Source organism: Desmodus rotundus, chromosome 4, assembly GCF_022682495.2.
Source record: "Desmodus rotundus isolate HL8 chromosome 4, HLdesRot8A.1, whole genome shotgun sequence".
NCBI lineage: Eukaryota > Metazoa > Chordata > Mammalia > Chiroptera > Phyllostomidae > Desmodus > Desmodus rotundus.
Genome location: NC_071390.1, coordinates 133041677 through 133058459, shown reverse-complemented (window position 1 = coordinate 133058459; position 16783 = coordinate 133041677). Strand labels below are relative to the sequence as shown.

The 16783-nt window shown below is 37.7% G+C and overlaps 2 pseudogenes; one reads left to right on the top strand and one right to left on the bottom strand.

Annotated features, from left to right (window-relative positions):
- Positions 1-10205: 10205 nt before the first annotated feature.
- On the bottom strand, positions 10206-11155 carry LOC112320329 (large ribosomal subunit protein uL10 pseudogene; annotated as a pseudogene).
- Positions 11156-11217: 62 nt separating this feature from the next.
- LOC112321580 (bifunctional apoptosis regulator-like) lies at positions 11218-12578 on the top strand (annotated as a pseudogene).
- Positions 12579-16783: the final 4205 nt, after the last annotated feature.

Below are 16783 nucleotides of genomic sequence, written 5' to 3'. Positions count from 1 at the left end.
AATTCTTCAGGAGAAAATTTCATTTCACAGGACAGCTCATCATTTTTTTCTGTTTTTTATGTAGATTATTTAGGTGAATATTAAAAGTGTGAATGGAAATATTTTGTACCCGTAATGCCACAGATTGGCATCTTCAAAAGATAAGAGATATTGCCAAGTCTATTGCTAATCAAGTTTCATAATTTACAACCTGTGCAAACTGTGTGCTGAGAACCACAGCAGTTGTGCTGAGCATTTCTGGGAAGTTACCGTCATCCCAGCACCAATTATTAAAACCTCTTACACACATTGAAGCTATAAAGATTAAAAAATATAGCACACTTGGCATTAAATATGGATGACTTCATGTAATATGCATTATATACAAAAACAATGTCCTGCCACTTCAGCTTTATCACCACCCTACGGAAAATCCACAAACCCAGATTCCCACATCAAAGCTCATTTTGGCAAAGCCGAGGAACAACTCCGTCATGCAACATAAACACAGATGTTCCACACTCACAAGAGGAGATGGTGCATAGGGGGATGCGCAGCTCTGTAAAAGATAATGCCTCCTTACAAATCCTACAGCGGTATCTTTTGTGGAGGCTGCCAATGGACTGATTCTTCTGTTTTTTAAAAACATCATCTTCTCTGACTATAGCTGAGAACATAGTTCTCTCTGCAATTATATCGAAGTATATGCACATGGTCTGAGGATGTCATTTGGATGTTTTTGAGCTAGAACTAAACTTCACACACATCTCTAGCAGTACCTTTCTTGTCAGTGATTTATTGATTTCTGTCTGTAAAGTATAATATTAATAAGCATGTTAATTATAAGAAGGTCTGAAGAAGGTAAAGTTTCTAGCCTCTTACATTAACTGACAGTTAATGCTGGATGGTTCCAAATGACCAGACAGCTATAATTGACTTCCCTTTGCTCCTTTCATTCTGCAGGAATTGCAGTGGACTGTCTCTGCTAAACAAACGTTCCTGGGACTCAACTGTATTCCCCCCCGAAACAAAAATAGAGTTGCAAAAAATGGAGAACACGTGTTTGGGATTTCTGATACTGCCCTAGAATTGCACTGGCGTTCAGTCATGGCCTATTTAAGATACGTACTCGAAATAGAGTTTGCCTTCTTCACCCATACTGCGACATGATTGGAAAAATTGGATGGGATATTGGAAAAGGCGGGATAAGATTGAGGTTATTGTCATTTTGGAACTATACAATTTCTGTGAACACTTCTGTCTTGAAATAGTTTTAATCTGAAATACAAGTCTATCGAAATCCCGCAGAGGAGAGGGGTGTTAGAGGCTAACAGAATCACCCTGTGTTCTGTCAGCAATATTGTCTTGCTTATAAAGGTAAATCAATCCTAGTAGTCATGTTCTAATTAGCAAAAGTATGTAAAAAGCTTTTTAAGAAATAATTACCCTCATGAGAAGACCAGAAGTCTTGTCCATGATCTTTCACCACCTTATAAGTGTGATGCCTTAGGTTTGAAAGGCAGAAAACTTCAGACTGCTTACCATTTGCATTTCATGCTTCAAGTATTTGTTCTCTCCTGCTCTTTGCTGAACTTTTATACTTTTCTAACAATGCACCCTTGTCAATATTTTGAAAACAGAATCCAAATACATATTTATTTATTGCTTTATGATTTATTAAAATAATATGTACATTGAAAAGCATACTCAAAAATATTTAAAAGAGATGAGCAAGGATAAAATTTTTATGATAATTTTATTTCTTTTTAAAAATATTTTATTTATTTATTTTTAGAGAGAGGGCAAGTGAGGAAGAAAGAGAGGGAAACATTGATGGGTTGCCTCTTGCATGGCCCCAGCTGGGGACCTGGCCCACAGCCCAGGCTTGTGCCCTGACTGGGCATTGAACCAGCAACCTTTAGGTTTGCAGATCAATGCCCAGTTCACTAAGCCCCAATGGTCATGGTGACAATTTTATTTCTTATGATTAGCTTAAAAGCCCTCTTGTATTATAATTCTGTCTTAGACTACAGTGGCTGTAGAACTGAGAGCCATGTGACCAAATATGCTTTGTAGGTGTGGCTTAACACTTATAATACAACAGTTGAAGGGTCCTCTTCTTCTAAGTGAAGTTTACTTCTTGGTTATAATAACTGCCCTAGGGGAAAAGATACTTCATGGGAAGACAGAGAGAGTCAAATGGGAGGATGTTTTTAGCTGTGATTAATAAATCAGGATACTCATTTTTTAAATCCCAGCCCCCTAATTAAGTAAAACTATTTTTCTTAAAATTTATCTAATATGTTTCTATCTTCCTTAATGTCAATTAGTTTTACTTGCAAGCCAATTAGTTGTTGTATTAATTTTACCACATTGCTCAATTCACTGAAGATTTTATTTTTCAGTTTTTAGCATGCACAGATTTGAAAATCTTTTTTTTTTTTTAATTTGGAGCTAAAAATACCACTTAATAATGGAAACATTTCTAAACATCACTTTTCAAGATGCCCCCCCATATGGTACAAATTACTTCCTCACTTATTGTTGAAGTGTTACCTTTATCTCAAAGAAGCATACATTCGTCGCCAGTTATCCCCAGGGGATACATCTCAAGACCCCCACTGATTGCCCCAAACCATGGATAGTGCTGAGCCCTATACACACTGTGTCTTGTCCTATACATCCACACCTTTTCACTTAAAGAAAGCACTTTAATTCTCCTTGGCATATGCCAATTGCCTGCATCACTATTCTTGCTCTTTGGGGTCATTTTAAGTAAAATAAGGGCTATGAGGACAAGCTCTGTGGTACCACAACACAGTCAACCTGGTAACTGAGACTACAAATACATGACTCATGGGTGGGGAGCAATAGCACACAGATGTGCTGGACAAAGAGATTATTCGAATTCCTGATGGGATGGAGAAGACTGGCACAAGATTTCAGCACCCTGCTCAGAACAGCACACAATTTAAAATTTATGATTATTTCTGGAATTTTCCATTTAAAATTTTAGATCTTCCTTGATTTGAGGTAACTAAAACTGTAGAAAGTGGGACTGCAGATAAGGGGGGACTGCTTTATTAAAATTATTTCCCAAATTTGCATTAGGTAGCATACTCCTGTCAGCCACTTATAAGAGGTCAGTAAATTTGGAAATACTTCACTTTTCATGAAATAAAAATAACTCATATTTTAATTCCAACAAATGTTCACATTTTACCATGAGATAATCAGTAAATCTTTGTGGGCTAAAAATGTTCATGATTTATTCCTTTTTTATTATGCAATAACTATATTATGAAATACCCTAGTAGTTTTTCTATTTCTCATTTCAGCTTCTTTTCTTCGATTATTCTCTAAATATGATATAGTGAATAAATTTCATAAGTGTTGCTATTGATTAGTGTAAGCCCAGAATTCCTCTTTAAATTTCATTTGGAGCAACTGCTCAGGGTTTGGACTTTTTAAGTTGGGCTTCTATCAAACATGTGTTTGAAAATATGTAATTTTTACTTAAAAAGATGAACTGTTAAAGCACATTTCCTCTGACATAGCTTTTCTTAAGTGACTCATAAAAATAGTTATTTGTGTATTTCAATATTCAAGTAGAACCTGGTAAATACTGTTAAGATGACACACCTGTGGGCAGAAAAGGTAACTTGAATAAAATCCCCTTTCCCTGTACTTCTGACTTCAGGTATTTAGTGTCTCTGATCCCGAGACCTAGGGACAGCTGGGAATACGTCCTGAGGCTCTGTTGCAGTCTGTTTTTTTTTTAATTTTTATTGTTATTCAATTACAGTTGTATGCCTTCTCTCCCCATCCTTCCACCCCAACCCCGCCTAACACCCCTCCCTCCCTGATCTCCACCCTCCCCCTTGATATTGTCCATGTGTCCTTTATAGTAGTTTCTGTAATCCAGAAAGAACCGAAGAATTGGTGAAGAGATCCCCCTCCTATTTCCTGCTGTGCCCCATCCACTGGCCCCTTCCAGGGGCTGACAGTCTTGCAGCTTCTACAACACAAGTTTAAGTAGTTAGAGACCTTTAGTGATGTTCATGCCCTTTACTGTACTTCAGAAAATAAAATTAAGCCCCAATGACCCAATTAAAAAAATAACAAATGTCCTAAGCGGTTCAGCAGTCAGAGAGAGGAGGAATTGTTCAAATAATGCTTCAGGTCTAATGCAAAAGAAAGGCTTAGGGACACAGAGAAATGCATAATTTTATTTAAATGAAAAAATCAGTGAGAGAAGTCAAGGAGACTTGAGGATGGTGTTTGTGCATACACATACACAGCCGAACACACACACTATCAAACTTTCTGAATCTTTAAAAAACAGTCTTATATTTAAAATTTAGTAGATGAAATGAAAGAGAAATGATTACTATTGATATTTGAGTTAGTCATGTTATTTACAAAAAATATATAAATATATTTAAAAAACTATAAATTACACAGGTCACTTTCTAATCATAATTCAAAAGAATTAGAAATTAAAAATTAAAGTGACAAAAAGTCCTATGTACATAGAAATTAAAAAATACACTTCAAAGAGTAAATAATGAGAACATTTAAATATAAGGAAAAATTAATATTAAAATGTAATTATACAGTGTTGGGATGTATGCAAAATATCATAGCCAGCCAAAAGAACTCATTAAGTGACTCAACAATGCAAGGAATGTGGAAAAAGTCTTTTCCCCTTTAGACATGTATTTGTGAACTCGGTTACTGTCATTACGTACTTGAGATGACTTGACTGATAGTAATTACCAAATGTGCACAAAGTTTATAACTCAGATTTTACAATAGATAGCTGATAACAAATTTTCTGAAGATTACAGTGCATTTTACAGATTAATTCATTTTCATTTTGAGTGCCTGCCAGGTCTAATTGTTAGTTCAAGGTTATAAGGATGAGCAAGAGTGATGTAGTGTCTGTACAAAGCCCTTACCATAAATTTGGGGACCCAAGCAAACACTGGATTGGGCCAAAGAGAGGGGTATGTGCTGGGATGAAGGCAACAGAGGATGATGTGGGAGTGCCAGGAAGTGTACCTGCTGGGATTGTAGGGCTTGGGAAAGTTTTCCTGCAAGAAGTGATATTTGGATTCCTATATGAATATTTACCTTAAGTTATTTTACAACTCTGTGTTTGTGTTAAATACATGAATAATTGCTTTTAATAGGATAATAATGCAAATATAATTTACTATTTAGAAAATATATTTTTAGTCACAGTTACATTTATCATTAGAGTAAAACTGGGGAATTTTTTCCTAATTATGCTAATATTTAATCCTTCTGAGTTTAGAAAGTGTTTGTATCCATTGTAAGTCTCAAATCAATCTTATTGAGTGGTAATTATTATTTATATTTATAGATGAAAATTAAGTTTTAGATTGTCATTCAGCAAGTAAATTATAGATTTAGGATCAAAATCTAGGTTTCTTTATTTTTTAACTCATTTTTTAAATTATTCTCCAAATACAGATGTCTCCATTTTTTCCCCACCCATCCCTGCCTCCCGCCATCGATCCTACCCTCTTTGGCTTTGTCCATGTGTCTTTTATACATGTTCTTTGGTGACAGGTGTGTGCTTATATACAAGGTGGGGGCAAAAGTAGGCTTACATTTGTGAGTATGCAAAAGAGTTTATTTTTATTATTTATTAATTATTTTCCATATGAACAACTGTAAACTTACTTTTGCCCCAACCTGTAGTTGCCTACTAGAAGATTTATGTTTTATAGAAAATTCCCCAAATGAATTTTAAAAAATCGTTGAGCACCATATGCATACGCTCTTCTGGTACTTGCTTTTCCATTTGACACCATGTTTTAAAATCCACGCATATTTTTGTGTGTAGCTGTGGCTCAGAGCTTTTCACTTCTATATACATTATATTGTTGAAGGCAGAAGCATTTGTCCGTTCTCCCATGGGTGAGTACTTGCTTTGCTTCCAGGTGTTTTCCTTTCATGCACAGTGTTATCATGAATACCACGTGAGCTCTTGAATCTTTCTTTGTAGGTACAAAAGTTTCTCTAGGGTCTATACCCAGGAATAAATAAAATTGTAGGATACGCACATGTTCACTTTTACTAAATAATGACAACTGATTTCTAAAATTTTTATATTAACTTATAATCTAACTACAATGCTTAAATCTTCCCATTAATTCACATCCTCTCCAATATTTCTCAATTTTTGCCACTCTAGTAAGTATAAAATGGTGTATCATTGCAGTCTCATTTTTGCATATCCCTGGTTACTACTGAGATTGAGCATTTTTTGGTATGTTACTTATCAGACACAGTTTCTCTTTGGTGGTATGTCTATTAAAGTCTCGTGAAACTATCTTGTTAGGTTGTTTGTTGTTGACCTTATAATTTTGAGGAGTTTTTATGAGTTTGCCAATTATGCTTAATGCAAACATAGTTTCCAAGTTTGTCTTGTTTGTTTTTTAATTTTTTAATGGTAAATCTAATGAACAAACTGAACTAACAAACAAAACAGAGACAGACTCATAGATGGAGAGCACATGACAGCTAGTGGTGAGGGAGGTGAGGTGGTGAAGGGATGGAGCAAACAAGAAAAAGAACACATGGACATGGAGGACAGTGTGGTGATTGCTGCAGGTGGGGGATAGAAGGGGACTAAATGGTAATGGAAAAAATACAATATGCAATTTAAAATTTTAATGTACTTGATTCAGGAATTTTCAAATTATGATTAGCACTTTTTAAATTTAAGAAATCCTTCCCTAAACCAATTTCAGAATGATATTCTCCTACATTGTCTTCTAAAGTTTTAAATTTTTTTCTTTTACATTTAGGTGTTTAACCCACGTATAATTGATTTTTATGTATAGTATGAGGTAAGGGTTTAATTTCATTTTTAAAAAATATGGTCATTAGCCCTGGCTGGTGTGGCTCAGTGGATTGAACACCGTCCTGAAAACCAAAGGATCACCAGTTTCAAGGCACATGGCTGGGTTGCAGGCCAGATCTCCAGTAGGGGGTACATGAGAGGCAACCACACATTGATGTTTCTCTCCCTCTCTTTCTCCTTTCCTTCCTCTCTCTCTAAAAATAAATAAATAAAATCTTTAAAATTTTTTAAAATTTAAAAATAAAAAATATGGTCATTAATTTCCCCAGCACCATTTATTGAATACTCTCTACCAGCTACACTAACCTGCAATGCTTCTTCGAATCTTTATCAGTAATAGGCCTATGTCTTTTTGGATTGTTTATAGGCTGTCAAAGTTCTTTCCTTTTACTTTGTCCTATTTCCATTTGTCAAACTGTCTTAATTACTAGATTGTTATGTAAGTCTTAACATCTTACAGGGTAATCTTCCTCTGTGATTTTCCTTTTCAGAAATATTCTGGCTATTCTTGGCCTGCTCTTCTAACTGTCAAATTACATGAAAAACTTTTTGAAAACTTCATTGTAATTACATTGAATCTGTAATTAATTTAGGGTGAATCTGACGTCTTCCTGATCTTGAGTTTTCCTAACATGAATTTCAGATATCTCTTCATTTATTTGTTTATCTTTAATGTCATTCAGAAAGTTTTACTATTTTCTGCATGCAGGTTTCATGAATTTTTGTTAGATTTTTTCCCTAAGTACCTTAAACATTTTATTATTATTGTAAATGCTTTTCTTCTCAGTACATTTTCTATTTGTTGCTGGTATATATACCAGTCACATTAATAACTCCTTTTATTTCTAAAAATTTGTATTTAGATTCTTTGAATTTTTCAATATGATAATATAATCTTAAAATAAAACATAAATCTCTCTCTATCCAATCCTTATGTGTTAAATTTATTTTTCTTGTCTTATTAGATAAAACTTCAAGAGAATGCAACTGGTTATAATGGTCATCCTTATTGGTTCCTTATTTTGAAGAGAATGTTTCTAATGCTTTCTCGTTATTAATGTTAGTTACTCTAGATCTTTATGTATGTGGACAATGGAATGTAAGACATAATCTTGAAGATTAAACTGTGGTGACATTATTACTTAATATCAAAAATATAGAGAAATATGGAGATGTGAATAGGGAGTAGAGGGTAGAATTTCAACTACTGAACAGTGACATACAAGTTCAAACTTGAACCCTTTATTTCTACTCAATGCTCGTGTGTCCGTCCTTCAATTCTTTTGTTCTTGACTTTTTCAGGAACTTTTAGACACATCTTTTCCTCTACATCCATTCAACTTTTCACACAACAGCTTTGCAGGAAAAATAGTGCTGCGTTAAAATATTGTGTTTACATGTGCAGTGACCAAATCTGTATCAACTACCCTTTTCCATTTTTTCAACCCCACAGCCAGCTTCTCAATTGAAAAGCCCCATCAATTAATTTGTCAATTAATTTATGAAGCATACTTTGAATGCATCTGATTTTATCCTCACTTTCACTTCTGTAACCTCAGCCACCATTACCTCTCACCTGGACTGGTATCATAGTCTCCTGTAGTCCCTGCTCCACTCTTGTCCCATCACAGTCTGTATTCCATACAACAGCTTTCTTCATCTCTTAGAGCATAAAGGAAATTATGCTACTCCTTAGCCAATAGCTTCCCATGTGCTTGGAATAAAATTCAAACTCCTTACTCTGGTTTTAAAAAGTCCTATGTTATTTGGCCTCTTTTTACTGCATCCTGGAACTAGTGGCCTTGTTTTAGTTGCTTGAGCAAACCCATCTATACCCATCACCACCTCAGAGAGTCCTTCACTAGTAGGAAAAACAATACAAAAATAATATATAAATAAATAATAATCTAGTACAGTGATTTTCAACCTAGTTCATCTCATGGCACACATAAACTAATTGCTAAAATTCTGCAGCACACCAAAAAATATATTTTTTGCTGATCTAACAAAAATAAAGGTATAATTTTGATTCATTCACTCCAGATGGCTATTTTTAAGTTGGCCACTTTCATTTTTTTAAATTTGGCAATCTAAGGGAAAAAATTTAGTACCCCTAACTAAATAGTCAGGTGCTGCATGTTTTAAAAATTATTTTCAACCAGCGTGCCTCTTGCGGCACACTGTTTGAAAATCACCAATCTGGTAGAAGAAATAACACACAAAAAAATAAGTCCCAGGGACAGAGCAACTGCACAAAGATGCAAGAAATAACAACAGTGCAAGACATTTCTCCAGAGGCTTTTCACAAAGATGGCTCCCACAGCAAAGAAGGAAGCCCCTGCCCCTCCCAAAGTTGAAGCCAAGGCAAAAGTTTTGAAGGCAAAGAAAGCTGTGCTGAAAGGCGTCCATAGCCACACACACACAAAATGATCTGCACATCACCTACTTCTGGAGGCCTAAGACACTGCAGATCCAGAGGCAGCCTAAATATCCTCAGAAGAGCGCCCCCAGGAGAAACAAGTTGACTACTACGCTGTCATCAAGTTCCCTCTGACTACAGAGTCAGCCATGAAGAAGATAGAAGATAGCAGAACACTTGTGTTCATTGTGGATGCCAAGGCCAACAAGCACCAGATCAAACAGGCTATGAAGAAGCTGTATGATACTGATGTGGCCAAGGTCAACACCTTGATCAAGCCTGTTGGGGAGAAGAAGGTATATGTTTGACTAGTTCCAGACTATAATGCTTTGGATGTTGCCAACAAAACTGGGATCATCTAAACTGAGTCCAGCTGGCTAATTCTAAATATAAAAAATTTATACTAAAAAAAAGAAATTTGTCCAGAGGAAATAAAATACATTGATAATATTCATAAATTTTGATTCGGTAGTTCTGGAGGGTGGTCTGGGTTTTTTAAACTTTTAATTAGTTAATTGAAGTTTAATTTAATTAATTTTAATATTGGTGATTCTGATATAGATCATTCATAGACAATGTTTTGAGAAATATCACTTTAGGAATTCACAGGAGAAAGACCACCTGGACTGAAGTGAGTGGGGAATGCTTCGTGAGAGAGAAATGTTCTAGTCTGGACTTTATGGGGTGGTTCAATTTGCCATAAATAGGCATCAAGAAAAAGAAATATTGTTCAAAATAAAAAGCATAGGAGTAAAGACTTTCATGATATAATGATTTTTATATCAATAAAAATTATTAAATCTAGAGTAACTAACATTCAAATAACTTTTTTAATTTATTTTTTTAGGTATAAGCCTTTATTTCCTTGTTTTACAAATAAAACTGGATGAGCTGGTTGCTTTTTGGTGATCAGTCAAAGAGACCAAATACCATTTCCTCATCTGACCCCTCTGATTCCTCCTTTGCTTCTGCCTTGGCTGGGGCTGTAGCTGTAGCAGAACAGTGGCAACATCAGGAGCAGCAGCCACAAAGGCAGGTGAATCAGCCAAAAAGGCTTTGACCTTTTCAGCAAGTGTTAAGGTGTAATCAGTCTCCACAGACAAATCCAGGACACACAGGTACCCACTGATGATAGAATGGGGGACTGATGCAACAGTTGGGTAACCAATCTGCAGACCTATGCTGGCAACTTTGCAGACACCCTCCAGAAAATGGGAAAACAGTTTTCTCTGTGATGTCAAGCATGTCTGGGTTGTAGATGCTGCATTGTCAAACACCTGCTGGATGATCAGCCCAAAGGAGAAGGGGAAGATGTTCAGCATGCTTAGCAGTGTGGCTTTGCTGGCTGCCACTATGTCTCCAGTGTTAATCGGCTGCACACCACTCAGGATTTCAATGGTGCCCCTGGAGATTTTAGTGGTGATGCTCAATGCCTGGAAGAAGGAGGTCTTCTCAGGTCCCAGGGCAATGTGCTGGGCTGGTACAGTGACTTCACATGAGCGATGGCACCAGTATGGGTGGCAGCTGGCACCTCATTGGCCAGCAGCATGTCCCTAATCTTAGTGAAGGCCTCCTTCATGAACAGTAGCCTACATTCTCAGGGATATGGGGCAACAGGTTCTCCAGAGCTGGCTCATTGTCCAGTGCTCTTTGGATGGCCTGGCACATCATGGTGTTCATGTCCATCATGTCCACTGCCTTCCCAGGAAAGACACATGGGTCTGCCGCCTGTGCATGGACCCTGCGTTGTCTGCCCCTACAATGAAGCGTTTTGGATAATCACCCAGAAGTTGGATGGTATTAAGGAAGCAGTTGGACTTCCAGGTCTCCCTGCCTTTCTTGGCAACATGGCAATACATCAGGGATTGCCACGCAGCATTCAAAGATGATGTCACTCTCACAAAGACACCTAGCTTTATGATGGGCCCCTTTGAAGAAAACAGAATCCAGAATGCAGAGAAAAATGGGAAGGTTTCCCCAAACTCAATAATCTCCTTAGGGATGCCATTGAAAAATTATTTCCTCATGCCATCAGAATGGGATTTGAAGACATTCAGCAGAATGATACAGGCAGTCTTTCAGAAATAGAGGAATAATCAGATCCCTTTAGCTCCCAACACAGGCTGAATGAATCAGCAGAGAAGAGGGATTCTCTCCCGGAGTGCACACGGCTTTCACTGGTGTGGCAGTGGTCCTGCTCATGTATCACTGGAGCAGCAGGAAATCTGAGCATGGCCTCCTGGTCCACAACTGTGGCCAAATGGACAGCGGAAAAGTTGTCCTCTGGCTGGGGTAGCTTGGGCACTATCTCTAAAGAGATAGGTTTTTATCTGAAAGAGTAAATGGAAAATTGCTTTTAACTTTGACAAGGGCTCCATATATCATAGAAATCAACAGAAGAGTCAGCCTCATGGAATTGGAGCACGGTCAAAGCATTAGGTGTGAAGCCCCAGCCCCTCCCCCCGCAAAAATCTCTGGGAATACAGGGCTGTGACGCTGGGTAGGTCCCTGTTCCTGCTGTATTCCCCAGACTTGGTCTGCTGTGCCTCTACCTGTTTGATTGCACAGATAGTTCCCACCCTTCCTCCACACCATCTGACCTCTGCAGGAAGACAGCTCTAGGGAAGACATCATCACCAAGTTTCTAGATCTTAGAGAACCCACATGAAAGCCCTGGAAAGAACTCCCTGTCAAATACTCCTTCCTTTCATACCAGCTGATTGCTGAATTTGCTTGGGACTGCTGGAAGCCCATCATTGGACAAAATGTTTTCTCATCATCAGTGCCATGTTACTCTTGGTTCTGGAATTATTCTCTTTTTGAAGGATCTGGTCAAGAACTGAACTGGAGCCTTGACTGGGTGACTCAGTTGGTTGGAGTGTCATTCTGTACACCAAACGGTTGTGAGTTCAATCTCCATTCAGGGCACATACCTAGGTTGCAGATTTGATCTCCAGTTTGGGTGCGTGCTGGAGGCAACCAACTGATGTTTTTCTCTCACATTGATCTCTCTCTCTCTCTCTCTCTCTGTCTCTCTCAAATTAATAAGCATACCCTCAACGAGGATTTTAGAAAAGAAGTGAGCTGAAGACTGTGCCTCAGTGGATATGGATCCATTTTTAGAAAGTGTCGACACAGGGACCTTTTGCTGTCATGTTCTTGTCCTTCATTCCTCAGTTTGTTTGCAACTGTTTATTTTCCTGGGCCTTGTACTTTAACCCAATTATTAACATTGATCTTGTGGTCAAGGAAGTCCTATGGCTAGAAACCCTAATGTTGTGAGTGGCACTGCCCAGGGTCTGAGGGACTCTTCCAGTCTCCCTGATGTCTGAGTTTAAGTGAAAGGGGAGTGGGATGGGACCTGACTTTCTATTTTCTTCCTATAGTAAATAAGGTGCTGCTTTTTCTGTCGAAGGCTACAACCTGGATCTCCTCCCTCTGCCTGTGGTATTGTGGCAGCAGGGACTGACATCCCAGAGCTGGGCCAACAAAACAGCAGCACCTCCTACCTAGCCAGCCACATTGCTCACTGGAACTTGGGAAGCCCAGTCCACTATGGATTGCAAGAAGCCAGCATCCTCAGAAGATGTAGTGTGAGCAATGTCAGAAAGCTGCCAAATCAGCAGTCCCACTTGCCCTCACCCAGTGACTGATAAAGGCTCCCAGGGCAAGATGGAGTCCTTAGACTGAGCCCAAGTCCAAGCTTGTTGAGGCCAAGCCTGTCCTCTATGTCAAGTTTAGGGAAATGGAGAAGATTACGTCATAGGCATAGACAGTCATTGCACATAAAAAATACAGAGGAAAAAACAAAATTCAGTCAACAATTCTGTCTTATTGAAGAGTTACTAGCAGATTGAAGGTTTAAACTCTTCTATAGGATTCGGACTACAATGATGGTCAGACTCATCCTGTCTCCAACTTCTAATCATCGGAAGTGTGGGTCCCTTTCTCTGAGTGCGGGGATTGCATGGGATGTAAGGACACCAATGGAGAGCACTTCACATCAGGCTGAGCTGTCTCAATGCTACTTAAAATAGTTTGTTTTGAGACTTGCTTTGTTTTGTCTTTAAGAATTTAACCTGTAAAATCCAGGATAGTCTTTTTGTTCAATGAAACATTCTATATATTGACCTCACATTGTATAATCTATATAGTCCTGTTCTGATGTATAAAACACCAAGTACGATTATACCAAGTGCTGTAATTGTAAATATGAATGAGATGAACTATGCCTCTTACTTCCTTCTAGTACAGCAGGGTGCAGTGTGACCCGTCTGAAGATGGGGCTGGCAGAGACGAGCTTGCATCCAAGGTGTTTTTTCCTGACTCCATGAACCACTCCTTAATCCCTTATAGCTTTGAAGATCTCAATCAAATTTTTCATCTGAAAGCTTCACAAAATTACTTGAAATAAAAGTAAAGATCTTTATAAAGACAAAAAAAAAAGTTTAAGTTTTAAGATTACAGGAATGCTCACATATTATCAATTGTCCTCAAACTATTGTGTAAAATGTTCATCTGCATTCCAGAATATCTTACAATCATGTTATCAGCTGCTATAAGAGAATGCAGTCAGGCCCAGTGCCCTGAATTCACTTCCATCAGGTCAGAGAACAACTAAGGATTTAAAAATTGTGTTGCTTTCTCTGTATTGAGGTCATAAAACTGCCCTGAGTCCCAGCACAGGTGGCTACGCTCTGCGTGAAATGCTCAAGCCTGTAAAACCAGAAGCTAAGTCATGGGTCTGCTGAGATCCCCGACAGCCCGAGTACCCCTGTCAGAGCACCTGCCGGACAACCGACGGAAGTCAGAGACATCGCGGGAGGCAGAAAGCACAAAGCAACCTGTAACAAAATTTCTTCCACTTAACTGGCACATATATTAAGTAGCAATGTTTAATCTCTTTAAAATATGCTCTTGAATGCTTTTGAATGATTTGTTTGTCTGTTTGTTTTCTACAAACACCAGCCAATACCTCAGTTTGGTAGGAAGACGCTTCTTCCTCAGCTCCCTCGAGTGATCATTTTGCTTCAGTAGATTATGTGGCTACTGATACTGTTTCTTATTAATCACAAATGAAGAAATCTATCATTAAATCATTTTTAGCATTAACTAATGCTAAACGTTCAATCTTTTAATTTTTAACAAAAAATATCTCTACATTGACATATTTTTGAGATCTTTTTTGACCATTTCTCCAAGGGTTTTTTTGTAGGGGGGAGGGGAGAGGGAGGCAAGGTATTCAAATATAAACAAGCTGTATTTATACTATATTATAATAATCATCTATGGGAATAAAATGGAACAACGAAAATAAAAAATATATTTAAGAAGTATGTTTGCATTAATTGTCTTCGTTCATGATTTATTTATGGAAACTAGATAGTACCTACTTCCTCATGGCATGTACTCTCTTCCCTTTATATTTCCCACATAAGTTTATATAAATTCTGGGAGGTATTATCATATACATCTCATTTGCATACTAGAGAATGGAAATATAAAGGAGCTATTTATTTGATCCTGGGGAATATGATGAATGGAACAATTAGAATCCTCAAGACTGTGACATTAATAGGCTACTTCATAAGGACTAAAGATGAGGATATGCTCTAGCTACCAGATACCAATGAAAATAGAAAGGCATTTTTCAAAGAGAGAAATTGGAGTAATGGCCTTGAAATGTTGTCACTTGACTTTCCAGAACAGCCAAATCTGGAAGCTAAAGTGTTAACATCTATAAGCTGTTCCAACAAGGGAATATATACTATTAAATATTGGGAGTTATTTAAAATGCCAGTGAGTATAATAGCAGGGCTCTGAAATAACCATTTCATCTGCCTACATTACTTTAAAATTAATGAATAATGAAGCGATGCCCTTCACATTCTCTTCCCTTTCCATTCCAAGATATATTGATTAGATGACATTTATTTAAGTTTGGGATAATGTATTAATTTCAAGATAATTATTCAATATACTTTTGTCACTGTTGATATGCTTCAATGTCATCCAGGAGCCAGGGGATGAATAAACTGTTATCTGACATTGCTGGACAGGGTGCTAGAAATAAATGCAATTTTTCTCCTTGAGATTCACTGACTTGGGTTTTTACTTGGGGAGGGGCATGAAAGAGGAGAAAGCTGAAGGTAGAGAGGTTATAATGATGTAACCTGCAGGTTAAGAGGATAAAGATATTTTAAAAGATGGTACTTTCAGACAAAGTGCTTTTCCATTGTTGCTGGGGGTCAGACTGATCCTCAGTAAAGCTGACAGAGCCCATCCTTAGTGGATGCCACTGCAATATTAACATTCATTTGGAGCAGATGTGGCTAAAAGCATGAAACATTGAACAAACAGCTGCCACAGATCCAGTGCCATTGCATAAGCACTTATGTTCCGTTAATGCACTGGGCTGCTGAGGCCAGTAGGGCAGATGTTATTCCCCACAGTTCTTTTGCAGATGGGCCAAACGAGGGCTCCGCAGAGCACCGTTGCCCCCTTGAAGCAATCCCTTTATCTTGTGTAAAGATTCTAAAACAAAACCACCTATGCACAAAAAAGGATGCATCAAAGGTCAGGTTACAGTGTCAATATATTTTGTAGGTATGTACTTCTGCACATATTCATTTTGTTTTATTCTGTTTTGATGCTGATCATGTGCCAAAGCTTCAGTGTTATTTCTTCCTTTCTCTCACCTCGTGTTTCTGTGTGTCCTTACATGACGAATATAGGACCCTGTGATTCCACAACAGGGTGAGTCGAGATCCTGGTACTTCAAACCTGCATCTTCACTTGCAGATTCCTTGAGCTCAGACATGGTGCTTCCAAGTCTATGGTTACCAGTTTGAAACCTGTATGGGCTGTTTTCATCTGTTCATTGGAACAATTTAAAATTTAGGACTACAAAGCAAAAATGTCAAACATTATGAATCATAGCTATAATTTATTCATAATAAAATTCAACAGGTCTCCACATTTCCTGTAATGCAGAGACTGCATGGGTGGTATTTGCAAGTTTAAAGAGAAAAAGAGCAAACAATAATTCTAGCTTGCTCTCGTTCAGGCTATTTGTACTGTTGCCTTCCCACTTCCCCATGCAGACGAGAGTCACTTGGGAAGTTAACACTTAATAAACTGACAAGCTGATCTCCAACAAGTGTGTAATACCTTCAAGTTGAGAAGTGGGAGACATGCTGTATCGAATTGTACTTTTATGGATTCTCAAAGAACAACTTTTTTCTAAGCAAAATTGTAATTGAGCCTATTATATAATCTAGGTTATTTGCTCCAATAATTGCAGGAAGGAGGAGGAAGAAAGAGAAATAATGGGGAAAGAGAAAGTTGAGCTATAAATGGAAAATTATTTAGGAAAGTAATAATCACTTCATCCATTCATTCTCCTTTTTGAGGGTACATACTATGTGCCAAGTGCTATTACAGGAATACTGCTAGGGAAAAATTAAGTCAATGATCACATGAAGCTT